Here is a 14,378-nt window from a genome sequence, read left to right on the forward strand (position 1 = left end):
TGTCTCCTGATATTGTCACATTTCAATAGGAGGAGTGGCAAAACTGGAACCACATGGAGCCATACCTGCAAGTGCCTCTAAAGTGACTACTCAAACCCACTCTTCAAACACAGTCCCCAAAATGCAGCAGTTAATTTTTTAATCATTATACCCTTCTGAAGTGTTAGCTGCCCAAATTATGTAAAAATATGCAAATAAAATTTGTTGCTATGCTAGAAAATTTAAGATTCATTTGAACATCCATGCAGAAAGCTTTGAAAACGTGATTTAAAAATTAAATAGAATATATAGGGCATTTTTTATTAATTCAGATGAGAAACACTAAAGAGTAAATAAATTTGAACGACTGATAAAAATAAAAGTTCTGCTCTGTAAGCTTAACTTCCATTTTTGAGCTTACTGAGCCTTGACACTGCATACCCCTAAGATCTGTAAATCTTTTAAGGTGTTTTACCATTTTCTTAAGGGAGTCACATTGGCAAAATTTCTTAGGATCAGACAAATGTATCTGTCTGGACTCAAAGGCTGTTATTTCATGATGAACTGTAATATACATTGCTTCAATTCTTAATTTAATGGTATCTGATCTATTCCAGGTGATGGTAGGTAATTTTGGCCAGGGTAATGAGCAGTCAGAAGTTCCATGGGCAGTTCTCACAGCACCTCACTTCCTAACCAATGAGCTAAGCAAGGACACTTCCTGAGAGTGCAGAACATATCCTGAAAAATGAGATACTGATTTATACATATCAAGATGCTTCAGGGCTTCAAGGAAAGCATATCATGAAGGTACTCATTTGTCAACTCTCTTCTTTGAGAGAAGCTTTTAATTCTTAACACTCTTAGTCTTTACAGTTTCCCTAAAGAAAAGAGTATCAGATTTTTTCCTGCCCTTTGGAAATTATCTTTTCCTATGCCCATTTAATTTATTGGATTATTTTATTCTATTTGATTTTTTCTATCTGTTGTCTTAATTGTACATTATAAACACACATTGGAGGTTAAGATGAAAAAAATTACATCTATTACCTGATCTATTTGCTAATATAATCTTTACATCACTGTTGAAACTAGCTAACCCATTATCATGAGCTTCAGCTGCTTACATCAAGTCTTAATTTTGTCATTTTCTGTAACTATAGCTGCACTGATGAATGTAATACTATAAGGTGTGTCTGATACTGCCTTGGAAGACAGAGAATGTCACTGCATCCACTGTTATCATAAACCTCAGGAAGTGTTTTACTCAACATACAATGTTTGTTGTAGCTGTACTTTACAGCAGTATGTTTTTGTTAGATACAGTATCTCGATTTTTCAACTCGGTAGTCCTGTTTTTATTTGCCTGTCTTTGTGTTTAGAGGTTAACTAGAACAGACATTTAATGCTGAAGAATTCTAGTGTAACTGAAAAGATGGAATATGGGTAAAATTAACTGATCTCTTTTTCATCACAGGTTATATATGAGGTTTAAATCTGTCCATAAAGAAGATGGAGAGGGGAAAACAGTGGTTTGTAATCCAATTCATTTAAAGAATAGTGCTTTAGCAAATAACATGGGCAGATGTGAGGAATACCTCTCCTGTCTCATTTTACCCCAGCGGAATCCAGATCACATGCTCTGAGACAACTCTATAAAAAGCACAATACATAGCTTACTTCTGAGCCAGACTAAAATGCTAACACTTTGCCAGTTAGATTGCTTGTAGCAGGAGTCAGTTCTTTGAACAAAGTTTTGCAAGAGACCTTTGCATAAACAAGTAGGGATCAAGCCATATTTCTCTTTTTGCAGTCAGGTATCCTAATCACAAGATAAAGTGTCACTGGTGCATGGTTCTTTCTCTCTCACTTGAGTAAGAGATACTAATTCTTTTCATGATTTCAGCAAAAGGAGTAGAAGCAGTAGTTACTTACAAACCTCTTTAAGCTGACAATTAGATTATCCTTTTAGTAGGAATGCCAAGTAGGTTAAATATCTTCAAAGCCTCTAAACTGCAGTTCTTCTATCCTGAAAGCTATAAACACATTGGCACTATGTCTGATTCCCTGCAGTCTTAGGTCAAAATGGCTAATGTTACACCTCTCTGCTATGTTTAATCATAAAATAGAAAGTCCCCAATCACCATGTTGGCTCTTAAGAATTCTTAACTCCATATACTATGGAGGAAATTCAGGCCCTTCACATAGAGAATCAGCCACCACAATGCTCAGTTATAGACCAATACCTTAATTCCTGCAAACAGTATAAGAAGTTATTAATCAGCTGATCTTAACTGTCATCCTTATTCCAAATGGTCAAGCAGTCATCCAAAGCTCAGGTTTATAAGCACTAGTAAAAATAGTATTTTCGAGCTGACTGAGTATAAAGACACAGTTAAGGAATTCTTCAGGCTTGCCTCTGACACATTTCAAGGAATTGGAGTTTCAAGCTTGAACAGTAGTGTTTACTTTTTGTTTTATATCATTCTACTTCATATTAGAGAACATGAACACCAAAACCATTTTAATAATCCGTCTCCTAAAATATAGTGGAACAAAAGCCACATTACAAAACTAACAGTTTTATGTACACACTGAAAAACTCTGACTGAATTTAAGTAAAATCTTAACTAAGGGTGTCCAGACTTGTTTAAGTGCTTTTGACAGAAAACCAAAGGAGGCCGAAGGTAGCTGTTATGTTCAGCCTAGCTTATTTCTGATTTTATACTGCTGAGTATCAAGCTGATGACAGGTTTTTCTGTTTTCTTTACAATCGTTACTGAAATACAGGATTTAAAATACAACTCTTTCAGAGGGCAGGAGAGGCAAGAGTCTTCCCACCCTCTCAACACACACATGCTTTTCCACTAAATTTACTTGTAGAATTCACCTTTTATTCCTTCCTGGCAATCTTCAATTGTTGACTTTCCTTGAGCAACAAACTGTTTTAAAATAGAAAAAGGATAAAGAGAGACAGCATTTTTTTCTAAACTGCAGAAATTACTGATCAGTAATGCTGCTGTGTATTAAGAATTATAAATAGGTACAGGAGTGTTTTGGCAATGGGTACATCAGTTGTTGTCAATAGTCATGTCACCAAGCGATCTATCTAGCCAGCAACTGAAACTTTTAAATGTGTCAAACTTAGATATTAGAAAATTGTATGTTGTCCTTTAACTCCTCTCTTTTATGGAGAAACAGAATCTTTGCTTCAAAGTGGAAAAAAACCCAAACAGAATGCTTCATAACTGAGATTCTGTCAAAAGAGAAATATTTTAAACCAGTGTATTTTCAGGAAATCATAGTAGAGCAGAAAAGCATGAGAATGCTTTGCATGGGGATTGGAGCAACTTGGTCTAGTGGAACATGTCCCTGCCCGTGGCAGGGGGTTGGAACTAAATGAGCTTTAAGGTCCCTTCCAACCCAAACCATTCTATGAATGCTGCCTTAGACACACTAAGAAAGTATTTTCTTCCTTAGGGATCATACATTGCATCCCTCTGTTCAGCATCTTGGTATTCAAGCTGGTATGACTTCAAAACTATAAAATCTCAGGGATTTAATTGATTTGCCACTGAAGTTGATATATAAACACAATCAGAAATCAGTGATTCCACAGGGAATTATTCTGAAGGAATTAACTACTATATGGAAAAAGAAAGTTATCACATCTTATCTGAAAGAGCTAGTATGCACACTGCTCAAGAACTGTGAGAAACAAGTGTGAGTTACTGTGCTACCACTCCATAATGTAGAGACACTGACATAACTGCAGGATGAGCTTTATTGTCAGCATCTAGGTATGTACAAATTATTTCTTTAAATACACACAATTTCATAAGTGATTTTCAGAGTTCCATGACACTGGACTAGTTTCAGTAAGTTCTGATTCTGAAGTATGAAAGAGAATCCAAATGAATCCAGTTCACAGTGGCCATTACAAATAAAGGCAATGATAGAGCAATAAGACCTTTCACAACAATTTTTGTCCACATAGTATTACAAGGCAGGATATAGGATACAGGAAGTAATGAAGAAATGATTTTAGGAAACAATTGCAATTGCAGCAGGATTACACTGCCATTAACATAGAAGTTGCTGCAACAGGCAGAGTTCCGCTGTTTCTCATACCTGTGCACTAATCAACTTTTCATTAATTTCATACTCTTTTAATATGTTTTATAAATCAGTTTTTGTGTTTCTAATCACTTGTGCTTCCACAAAATTGGAGTTTTGAGTTGGTATGCTGTAAGACTCAAAAGCAATCTTAGATGGTTGAGTTTTTAACTTGGATGCTGTACTCAAATGTGGCACCCCACCCACTGGCTGTATACAAAAGGAGGTTTTAAATTGACAGGGGAGTTAACAGTCTTCCAAACCTCAGTCTGAAGAATGTATAATTATACTAAGTCATTGTCAGAAGCTATTTTAAAAGGAAATGTTGCCTGCCTTCTGAGGTTTTTCTGTATCTGTATAGTTTGGGCATGTCAGCCTTTCTTTAAAACTACAGCAGCATTGCTCTTGATAGAATAAGCAGCAACTAGCACACTTAAAAGCACAGAAAATAAGACAAGCAGCTGGGCTTTTCCAAGTCTGTATGTCTACCTTGCCACTGACTTTGTATAGAGCTTCAGTGAGCCTGGGTCTCATTATTTAAATTTGTGAAATGCAGCTTTCAGGCTTTAAACTTAAGCAGCTGTCACAGTGATTATTTGTTTACATAGAAATGGCCTTTCTTCTGTAATCTGCTGAATCTCAGGTATTAAATAGTTTTAGACCTTTTTCTTTGTTACCTTTTAGAGATAGTAGGAACGTACTGGTTTAGCTGAACCTAACCTACACTAAATATTATTTACAGTTTATATTTTCTCAAGGCTAGAGTTTCTTTAGCTCTCAGTAGAAACATTTTAGAATTGAGCTATTGCTATTCCTCCCTTTACTAAAAGCTTTCCCAAATGACTAACCTACGAATATTTGAATGACTAAACTACCTTTTTCTTGCTCAGATAAGAAAGTCTGTCTTTATTAAATTTCATTTTTACTATAAAAATTACCAAATGTGCATAGGCCCATCTTACTGTAAGTCAACTGGTTTTAAATAAACTCTCCCCTAATGAGGCTGTCCCATCTCTACTGCTGGTGCCTACTCTTGATTCAACTCTTCCAGCCACAGCCCTTCTGTCCAGCCACAAGACATTCTGTTAACAGAACAGGAAGTTCCTTATCTTCTAAAACTGTGTGACTCCAAGTTTAACTACATGCTATAAGTAGATAGAAAATATCCCTTGCTCAAAGAGAAATTACTTGGGCTGGTACAAGAAATTTCAGGGCCTGTGACTTACAAGTCAGATGGAATGATCTGACCTTCAACTCTGAAAAAATGACAAGTGACATAAGAAGCTGAAGAAGATGATGGGCAGAGGCCAGGCCAAAGTGATGAAAAGGAAAATTCAAAGACCAAAAACCTTGGAAAGAAGCAGCCTACCATAAGCAATTACACTTGTTTCAATGGTGACCCTTCTGTAAGGGATTGTGCTCCTCAAGGTTCTCACACAAGGTTCCTGAGTCCAGTATTTCAAGTAAAATGACAACTGCTGCAGCTCCTCCTCTTCCTTCAACTTACAGTCATAATGATCATAAAAGGACCCACCTAGTTCCAGTCCTTCCAGTTGTGGGGTAATCACCTCAATATGCAGATTACAGAAAACTGAAGGGGGATGCAATATATGTGAAATAGCACAAAATGCTTCTATTTTTTATATGAAAAAAAAGTGTTTGCTTAGTGCTTATATTATTTCGTGCTTGCTTTCTGTCCGGAGGAAGATGCATTCGCTTCCCTAGGATCAGGATGAAATTGTTGCAGAGAATTAACTGCTTTGCTTTACATTTTAATTCTACTTCATTATATGCATATGCAAAACACATTTGCACACATCCATAGGCAAACTGTTGCTTAAACAAAAAGTAACAAATGAAAAATATCACTTGGCTGGAGGTGAAAAAAGTGAACTTCCAGCAGCATCTCAGCACAGTTATCCTTGAACATCCATGGATTTGACAGTGACATACAGTCATGACTTTTGGTTTTTAAAATAAATACTATACAGGTATTTTGTTTGGTGGCTCTCAGAACAAAACAATCTAAAGTAAAATTCAGTATAGTGTTTTACAGAATTAATTAGAATTTCTTATGTAATTAAGTTTGGGTATTCTAAATAAGATGGGTGCACAAGCAAAGATTATCTGTTCCTGGCAAATCCTTCCTAGGGATTACATTGTGTGTAAACTAATAAGGGTTTATCTTTTCTTCTTTCTGGCAGAGGAATCAACTAGAACAACATTGAAACATTAACATGGCATTGAAGAATTCCAGACAGAATTAGGAAATGAAAAGGTTGGGATTCTCAGAGCAATATCAAGTCACCATTAAGTATGCAGATCTTACTTGTGGACCGCATATAAAATTCACAATACTCTGTGTATGCAGTATTGTTTTGCTCTGTGAAGCAAAAATATCAAGTATGCACAAGCTGTTTTAAAAGATCATCTAACATTATCAGCATCAAATTTTATATGCAGCCCCATTTTATTCCTGGTTTTTGAGTTGCCATTGTCACAAAACAAAACTAGACAAAATTTTTACCATTCTACATCATTTAAAAGAAAATGCCTATGGTGAAGTAACTGAGACACAATTAAAATGTGCTAAGCCTTACACCATAAAAGGGGAAAATATATTTAGTACTTGCCATCTGAAAGAGTTTCATGAGCACAGGAAAATTGCTGTTTGGGAACATGACTGTTGATTTCTGCAAAATGTGAAAAGCAAGTCAGTGAAAGCTATAATGTAAATTTGAAAATAGGAACTTAACCAAAGAAGGCCTCAGAGGAATGGACTGCTTTGTTCCTAGTCACCTTTCAGCTGCTGGTTCTTGAGATCACCTGTGATTTGATGCTATACGTATTTTAGGTAAGCTTTAGTGCTTTAAAGAATTTAAATCCATTTAGCAAGATTCACAATCCTAACAGTTGAAGAGAAAACTATTATTTTTAAAACTTTACTATGACTGATACCTTGCTCCTGCTTTTTCTTGCTATCTTGCACATCCTGATGCCAGATAGCAAGGCGTGTTCCATGCAACATGGCAAACTTCCTGATTCTGTATAGTAAATGCAAAGAGAATGACAGTTCCATTGATGTTTGTACAAATGGGGCAGTTTGTGGCATATGATGTATTAATTTTGTGGTGGCATCTCATATCCAGTTAGAACTTTCTCTCCTTTATACGTAGGAACAGTTTTCTTCATATATGTTATTTTAAAGCATAGAGCCCATCTATGTGTTAAGGATGGTATGAACTTTATTAGTTACAGGACCTGTAGGCAAGATTTTTTTGACTCTGTGCAATTCAGTAAATAAAGCATCATCATTAGGAATTTGTTTTATTTTAAACCAAGGAAGCAATTTATGTATTTGGATCAGGACATCTTCCGTGTATTAAAATGAAACCAAAAAGAACAACCAAGGCTTAAAACTGCCAAACCAACTGGTGTCGTAATTTTCAGTATGTACAATGGAAATTTTGCAGCATTTCTGTATGTGTTTGAAGATTCAGTGAACTCTGCAAGTTAAGCATCAGTATTTTGCCTGAGCACTGCATATTTACAAAGTACTGGGACTTCACTACAGCTGCTACCTTCAGACTCAACTGTTTTCTTAGCTTTTTCTCATAATGAGTTTGCAAGTCTTCTGCTGTAAATGTCCTGACCATATCTTTTCTTGTCTGTAACTGATCACTTTTAAGGAAATACAAAACCTATAGAATCATAAACGCCTTCTTAGTTTTAGGAAAAAGTATCCTTAAGCCAGTAATTGATACTGCAAAGAAGCATAAGCTTAAGTCTTTATAATTACAAGATATATCAATTGTTCTAAATTGTTTATATAACATAATACCCATGGCATTTGTATTTTCTAAATGTGATGGAAAATAGGCCTACATAGAAAACTTAATGCTTGTCATGACGGCCCAGATTAGAGAATGCATTTAAACTCTTGCCTTGTATTGAGATGAGAGTCCTTCGCACTGGAAATCAAAACAGCAGCTAGTGGCTAAACAATAGCAGCTAAGCAAACATTTTACTTAACATTGCCCTGCATGTTGTGCACTTACACTCCACGCATACTCCTTGGCAAATGATTCTTACATTTTTTGGCTGATTTGGATGTACCCTGTTTATTTCAAATGTGGCAAATCATGATGCTAGTGCTGACAGTTCTCTGGTTCAATTACTCCTTATCCCAGCCACACTGCAAAGCAAAAGTAAAGATGGGAGACAGTCCAACAGCAACAGAAAGATACTGTTGATAGTTTTTGATCTGACATGTCTTAAACTACCACAAGATTTCTGGTATTCACTTGTTTCCTACTGATAAATTCTCTAGTTAATCCAGACATTCCCCATCCCTCAGTATTTACAGGGTTCTTTTGTCTCTCAACAAAACATTGAACTTCCTAGTTCCCAAAGCAGTCTTGATGGCCTTTAAGCTGTTTAAAGATAGGTAGCTCTTGTGCTGATTAACCCAGAACAGGCAAGGGCTATATTCTACTTACTTTTCCTTTGATGGACACATAACTTAGGGGCTTTATCTACTGGCAGATGTCCAGTTGCCATTAAACTCTTCACAGCTGAGGAAGCAGACATCATGAACAGAAAGGTTGTGAAAAGCAGACCAGACAAATGGGGTGTTACAGAGCAAGATGATAAGAGGTGAACAAATAAACAGGTAAGAAAAATCTGCATTCTGTTTTTAAGCAATTTAAAACATTTAGAGATAACAAAGAGCCAGTAGACATACTAAAAGGAAAAGTTACACAAAATCATAACATGCATTTCTGTCCCTTCCCTCTTAGCAGAATGTGGTCTGCACAGTCTTCTATAAATCCATCATCTATCTTCACCTTGAATACTGCATACAATTGTGCAGTTTCCCCCCATCTCAGTAAAAATAGAAGTGGAATTTCTGGAATCGTGGAAGATTCAGGAATGGTCAACACAGACAAAGGCACAGAAATGGGGTTTCAAAACTGAGACAGATTGACAGTAAAGTATTTATGAAAAGGGCACTGGTGCTGTTTATGACAAAGCTGTTTATTTAATAAAGTAGGCAAAGTCTCAACTCTCTTTGAATTCAGTACGGATGATTTCCCCAATGCATTTACATAGCTTAGTTGGCGATACATGGGAAAAATAATTAATCAATTTGTTACTGCAGTAGAACAGCCTACTGCCTTCCCTGCCTGCAGGGCATAGTTTCATGAACACCTTTAGGCAAAACAAGCAGCAGTGTTGGAGTCTCTTTCCCTGCAAGTCTGCAGTCCAAATTTCTGCTCAAGGCAGGTTCCATTAAAGCAAACGCCTCTTGTGCACCTTTGGGAAGAATCCGACTCCATATTTCCTACGCTGTTCCATGAGGAAGTGGTAGTCAGCAGTATCACCTCCCTTCACCATCTTTAAACCTGAGCAAATCCAGTGCTCTCAGCTTTTTGTATGCCATCAACTGCAGCCCCCTGAACAGTTTGGTGGCCTTTACAAGTCTTGCTTAGCATGTGAATGCCTTTCTTAAAACGAGGCTCAACTCCAAATGTTGTCTCACAAGTGTCAAGTGGAAGGGAAGAATCTCTTCCCTCCAAACCTAGCAGTTGTGCTCAGCCCAATATGCAGCTGGAACATGTTTGCTGCAAGAGCACACAGTTGACTCACATTCAGCTTGTGCACCATGACCCCCAGCTTCTTTTTTATAAAGCTGCTGTCTATGCAGTCAGTTCCCAACCTGTCCCAACACACGGGGTTATGCCAACCCAGATGCAGGGCTTCGCATTTGCCTTTGTTGAACTTCATGAGGTTCCCCAGCAGCTCCTTTTTCCAGTCTGACTGGGTCCATCAGAGTAGCAGCCCTGCCCTCCAGTGTATCAACCACTCCCCCCAATTTGGTATCACCCACAAATTTGCAGAGAGGTCACTCTATCTCATCATGCTGGTCATTACATCAACCATTTCAAGAATTCAAGTTGGTGTAACCTATGTAAAAGCAAGCAAGTCAAACATCCTTCCAGAGATATGCTAGAGATTTCAAATTTTGTTTTACAGAAATGCAGGAGTTGCATTGCTGAGTCTTTTTTCCTTTAGATATAAAAAGTAGCCCTAGGTTCCAGAAGAAGCAGGCCCTGGTCTTTTTTTTTGGATGCAAATACTGAAATGTAGAACTTGATTTGCTGTGTGTAAGGAATCTTCTGGACGGCAGAGATGCTTGTTGAGACTGAACTAAGCTTGTTGAGAAGAACTAAGCAAGCCAGAAGTTATTTATAGTGTCCTTCCCCAGAATCTTCCTGTCTGTGGCTTTGCTCAAAGACAGATGATATATTTCTCTATCATAAAATGACCAGTTGCATCAGTCTACGTGGTACTCCAGGAACATACTTGCAATCTTGTTATTTGCCTGGGTGGTTGTATGCACAGGATGGACTTTGTGCTTATAGCTGTTATACTTAAGGAGCAGAGAGTAGAATCTGCAAGAACAAAACCAGAAAAAGAGAGATGAAAGAAGAAACCTGTAGGAGTAATTTAGCTCCTCTGCATACAATATAACTATAAACCAGTTTCAAGAACATTTATGTAATGACAGCTTTTCCAGCACACAACTGTCTGTTATGGGCAGCTACGCACTAGCACGGTGTTTTTGCAGAATGGACAGAATAACATCACTGCCAAAGGGCATATAAAGGACAATGTTACAAACATGCTCCCCAAAATTCTCTCAGAACATATTATGCTACTCATAGGCTTACTATAACCAAAGACACGACAAGTTATACTATAGGCTGGTATGGTCCTAAATAGAAGTTGGATTTTGTTCTGTATGCTAGAAATAGATTTGAGATAATACCAAGTACATTGGAAATACTATGAAACAGCTCATGAAAATGTTTTCTGATCTTCCACGTGGAGCTTGTCTCTCCAGATTATGTTTTTCAACTGTTGTAGTTTCTGGAACAACATTTCCAACAACACGAGCTGAAAAAAACTTCAGGAAACAGGAAGCATTGGTTGTGAAAACGAACTAAGAGAAGATGGAAGGACATGAAAGAGAAGAAAGTCAGCCAAGCCTCTAAAAATGGGAACAAAGGCACTGCATGTTTTCAAACAAATATTTCAGTAAGTAAGGCTATTTTGTTTCTTCTATGAAGACAACGATGATAAAAGAAGTTGATTGTGTACAACTTGGACATCCAGTACCTAAAGGAACTTAAATTTGTAAGGGATGTATTCCAGGCCAACCCTGTGTCCCAGTCCAATGTTTAAGAAAATGTGGTGTAACTTTGGGACATAGAATCATAGAATGGTTTGGGTTGGAAAGGACCTTAAGATCATATAGTTCCAAGCCCCCTGCCCTGGGCAGGGGCACCTCAACCTAGACCATGTCGCCCAAGGCTCTGTCCAACATTTGCCAAGTACAGCAATCAAGTAAATTCAGACAGTTGACTTATTGCTGGGAAGCAGCTCTTCAGTTCTGGTTATTCTGATAACTTCACAATGTATCGGGTATGTGTTTTCTTATTTTCCTCCAGGAGTCAGGGCCACAGAAGAACCCAATCTGGGACTTGTGCTGGGTTGCAGAACACCAAGGTACAGCTCCTCAGCTCTGCTATAGCCATCATATAACACCCTGAACAGATCACCCTGCCATCTCTAACAATGGGAAAATAATTTTTGCCATTCTTTATTAGTTCATTCATTCAGTGGGACAGTAAATATATAGCTTAATTGCCACAAGCTTAATGCACCGGGATCCTAATTTTGTAGAACTTTGCTTAGATACCAAGAGACCCTATTACTTATATACTCATCATCATTACTACTGATTTTCCTAACAGCTAAATGCAGAATATGTATAAATTTCACCAGGTAGGTGGCAAATGCTTTCTCATTTCTCTGTAAAAATAACTGCTCTTACTAAACAGAAAGTGTTAATGGAACTGACTTCTGTTACTACAAAAATACAGCTTTGCAGCTGTTTAGTCAGTAGTAAATATACTATTATATTGTTCTCAAAATCACTAATTTCACCTGCTCATAGGAAAGTGATAATTTGACTTACATTAACCATACTTTAGACCATTCTGGTACTTTCCATCAACATTTTAACATTTTGGATTAATGCACTCTGTCATCTTACTGCATATACAGGATCATGAACACTGAGAAATGAGGCCTTTACAACTGACTTAACAATGTTGCCCATAATATTGTTATACTGTGAGAATGTTCCTCAGTACAACTGTGTGTCTCAATTATATTAATGTATTCTTCAGATTTAAAACCAACTTAGTTAAAGCAACCATTGAGTACATGCCACCTTGTTTGAGAAAGTATATTTGAAAAGCAAATGCTTCTCCTCACCTATACACAGCTCCAGTTGCTAAAAAGAATTCATCAGTGAGAAGGAAAATGCAATTTGTCATAAATGACTTAACACCAGTCACCAAATGCTTCAGATAAATGAAAAGGAACACTACAAGAAGCAAATACAACAGGTCAGCACTGCCACATAAGATTTATATGAAATTTTTATGGGAATCGAAAACCTCATTTAAAAAATAAATCATTATCATTGTAATTCATATCTACTTCCAGTCTGTGACTAGTATATTTTCTTAGCCATATGCCATGGCAGTTAACTGGACAACCTAAATCTCCCTCAATGTAAGTATTTCCTTCTATCAGATTTCTCCCCCTCCCATCCCAATTTTACTAGATGTTCTCCTTTGAACTGTTACTACAACTTGTAGGAAGCAGAACTCCTGACTTGTGTTTCTTACTTCATATAGATTTTATCACTTTCACATCTTTGGCTACTTTCTGGTAGAAGCAGCTGTAGTCTGCGCATGTTAGTCTCACTTGATTTTTCATTGGTTTTAAGATTACTTTCCTTCCTTCAGTGAAAAACATATCAACTTTACTAATCCAACACCAAGTGCACTAAGGCATTGCATCAGTTGGTCTCCTGAAGAACATTCACGTTTCTCCTTTGGATACTGTTTTCATTGTCATATCCAATGGTATGCTGGATGGGATACTGTTCAACTGGAAGTTGCACTAAACAGCTGCTGAACACTATTAAAACGTTCTAATAGGTGTGACTTATGGACCGGAAGAGTCAGTAAACAAATGCAGTATAAGTGACAGTATGAAAATGGACTAACAGCAATTAGCAATGTGACTCCATGAGTAACAGGGAAATTGCCTTGACCCAGTTGATGGCAGGAGCAGCATAATCTTGAAGAAAAAAAAAAAGTATTAAAAAAAATCCCTTTTTTCTTTTTTTTTTTCCTACTTTGTCTTGTTTTCTCTTATGACTTGTACATTAGCAAGACTTCTCAGGGTCATTGACAATGATTATGGTTGCCACAGATTTCATTTTGCTGGTATTCTAGTTCATCCCCACTGGGAAATGGTAAGCTATGTTCACAGACCCAACAGAGTATGGACAGTTTTCAGTGGGCTAATGCACCATCTCTGGTATTCATCATATAGTTACACAAAGGTGTATCAGGTGTACACAGGCATAACAATATCCTACCTTAAACTGATGTGCTTCCATATTTATCCCACGCTACCCTAACTTCAGTGCCAACATAAACATTTCATAGAGTGTGGATTAATGAGAGCATAACAAAAACAAACCTGATCTGTCTCTGCATGCTTTTAGCCTTTTGGAATCGGACCACATAGGATTTTCTACTTCTGATTAAAGAGGAGTGATGTAAGGCAGAAATCAGAGCACTTCAATGCAAAACTAAAATTATCCTTCAGTATGCACTTGAAAAAAACGTTGAATTTCTTTGATGAAAATATCATTCAGTACCAAAAAGCTTACCAGCTGCTCTCCAACAGTAAGATGACATGAGGAAGAACAAGTTCTTGGTAAGTTCTGTAAAATCCCCTTTGTTTTCCTCTTTCTTTATCCTAGCAGTGTAGGCCCCAGTGGGATCTATGGGGGTCATATCCTGAAATATAATGATGTCACAAAAATCCCAAACAACCTAAACCAAACCAAACAAACAAACAAAAAAAAACCAAACCAAAAACCACCCAAAACCAAACAAAACCCAAAACAAAAACTTAAACATACACACACACAAAATCAATACCCAGAATTTCAGGGGTCCCAACTGCTTGAACAACTGCCAGAAAATGCACTGGTTTCGGTGCAGTAATAAAAGGTCTGATGAAATACTTTGAACTTAAGAGCAAGGAAAATCATACAAAAGCAAGCAGTATTTTCTGTGGGTTGAGAGGCAATGTAAGTGTGATTGCAATCTGGCATCTAGTTGTAG

The 14,378-nt window shown here is 37.2% G+C and overlaps 1 long non-coding RNA gene across 1 annotated transcript; it reads left to right on the forward strand.

Annotated features, from left to right (window-relative positions):
• The first annotated feature begins 331 nt into the window (after positions 1 to 331).
• Positions 332 to 13,309, forward strand: LOC115946779 (uncharacterized). The gene is made up of 4 exons (XR_004080807.2): positions 332 to 789; positions 6,300 to 6,949; positions 8,641 to 11,196; positions 11,610 to 13,309. It is a non-coding gene; the product is annotated as an uncharacterized lncRNA (long non-coding RNA).
• The last annotated feature ends 1,069 nt before the right edge of the window (positions 13,310 to 14,378 follow it).

The sequence above is a fragment of the Melopsittacus undulatus genome, chromosome 8, assembly GCF_012275295.1.
Source record: "Melopsittacus undulatus isolate bMelUnd1 chromosome 8, bMelUnd1.mat.Z, whole genome shotgun sequence".
NCBI classification, from domain to species: domain Eukaryota; kingdom Metazoa; phylum Chordata; class Aves; order Psittaciformes; family Psittaculidae; genus Melopsittacus; species Melopsittacus undulatus.